At 40.6% G+C, this 1966-nt stretch overlaps 1 protein-coding gene across 8 annotated transcripts in view; it reads right to left on the bottom strand.

The window, feature by feature from the left end:
* LOC126497313 (solute carrier organic anion transporter family member 1A5-like) overlaps nucleotides 1–1966 on the bottom strand; it is a 67503-nt gene that overhangs the window by 59203 nt on the left and 6334 nt on the right. For 2 of the 8 annotated variants that reach the window (XM_050135264.1, XM_050135270.1), the window contains exon 1: nucleotides 1464–1563. The exons of 4 other annotated variants lie outside the window; for them this stretch is intronic. The gene's annotated coding sequence lies outside the window, so the exon portion shown is untranslated. Of the gene's footprint in view, nucleotides 1–1463; nucleotides 1582–1966 lie in introns of those variants that run through there. 2 more of the 8 variants (XM_050135261.1, XM_050135266.1) reach the window with 2 other exon arrangements.

The following is a 1966-nucleotide window of genomic DNA, read 5'->3' as shown; positions in this document are numbered from 1 at the left end:
TGAATATGGCGGACAATGAGGGCTGCTGAGAAGCCAAGGACAATGGCACTGGGTTTTGATCCTACTTCATGTTCTGGCTTTGTGGGAGCGTAGCCAGTTTGGATGTTCACCTTCCTAGACCAGGAGGGAGGAGGGAGGACTTTGAACTTTCCACAGGGCAGGGAACCCTGACTGCTCTTCAGACTGGAGAAGGAGGGGGAGAGGAGTGGGGGGAGGGGGAGAAGAATGGGAGGAGGGTGAGGGAAAAGGGAGACGGGGAGGGAAATGGGAGGCAGGGAGGAGGCGGAAATTTTTTTTCAATAAAAAAATTAAAATAAAAAAAGATACCACAAAACAAAAACCCACAAGCCCCTAACTGAATTACCTTTAAGACACAAAGTTGAAAGTAAAAATTAATTAGTGAACTCCATGCATCTAGCTCTTTTGAAATGACTTGGTTTAAGAAGGGTTTACAGGACAAAAGAAATTGACAGCATTGGTCCAATTACAATCTCCTTTTATACCATTGAAGCCCCAATACTGTAGTAGTCCTTCCATGCAAAGGCCTACTAGAGCTCTTCAACAGACATTTATGTTAAAAACTAAAATTCCTGTTCTTTTAGAAGGTGCATGAATTCACTCTCTAGCTTAATGCTTGCCTTTATGCCTGTTTACATAAGACAATTTGGCACAGATAACTTTGTGAACACAGAATTTATATAAAGAGCTCTATGTAAACTGTTTTAGACACCAGTGTTGTTTCATAATTTTTTATTTTGATTACTAAAATCTTAGATTTAACATCAATTTAATAGCAAAAACATGATAAACTTTTTACATGCCATTTAGACCTATTATACTAAAAATACTTTCTTTAATTTTTGAAAAAAATCATCACACTTATTTATTTTGTATGTGTATGTGTGTGTGTGTGTGTGTGTGTGTGTGTTGAATTTGTGCATAGGTCAAAAGAAATCTTACAAGAGTCAGTACTCTCCTTCCACCACATGGGTTTTGGGACTGTGATTCAGCTATAGGTCCAAGGCAACAACTAACTTTTTACCCACTGAACCACTGAAAAGCCTCCTTAACAGGTTTTCTTTTCTTTCTTTTTTTTTTTTTTTTTCGAGACAGGTTTCTCTGTGGTTTTGGAGCCTGTCCTGGAACTAGCTCTTGTAGTAGACCAGGCTGGTCTCGAACTCACAAAGATCCGCCTGCCTCTGCCTCCCAAGTGCTGGGATTAAAGGCATGTGCCACCACTGCCCGACTCTTAGTAGGTTTTCTAGCACTGTCCCTAGACCCAATCTGCTATTGGAGGCTACTTGTTCATTTCCAGACTGCCCTGACTTGAAATAATCACACAGAAACTATATTATTTGCAATACTGTTTGGTCAATAGCTTAAGCATATTTCTGGCTCACTCATATATCTTAAATTAACCCATTTCTATTATTTCATATTTTACCTTGAGGCTTGTGACCTACCAGCAAGGTTTGAGTTAGCAGCTTGTGTCTTTCTCCTCTGATGGCTCCATGGCTTCTCACAACTCTGCCTTTTTTTCTCAGTATTCAGTTTAGGTCTCCCCACCTAGTTGTACTCTGCCCTATCACAGGCCAAGCCAGATTCTTTATTCATTAACCAATAAAAGCAACACATATGCAGAAAGAATTCACTTACCACAAATCCAATATCAGACATTGCGTTTAGGTTATTATTTGTAGTTTATGGATAAAAACCAGTGTCTTGGCTTTTTCTTGGCAAGAGGGGGATTCTTGACCATTTACAGACATGATATCATTTCATTAGATGCTGAAAAAGATTTTTTTCTTTTTTTTATTGAGAATAGGAAAAAAAAGTTTCCGCCTCCTCCCAGCCTCCCATTTCCCTCCCCCTCCCCCCATTCTCCTCCCCCTCCCCCCACTCCCCTCCCCCTCCCTCTCCTATCCAAAGAGCAGTCATGGTTCCCTGCCCTGTGGAAAGTCCAAGG

This window comes from Alexandromys fortis, unplaced genomic scaffold, assembly GCF_014885135.2.
Source record: "Alexandromys fortis isolate MF-2015 unplaced genomic scaffold, M_Fortis_MF-2015_v1.1 scaffold_21, whole genome shotgun sequence".
Lineage (NCBI taxonomy): Eukaryota > Metazoa > Chordata > Mammalia > Rodentia > Cricetidae > Alexandromys > Alexandromys fortis.
The sequence above is the reverse complement of the archived record's forward strand: the minus strand, read 5'-3'. Positions and strand labels throughout refer to the sequence as shown.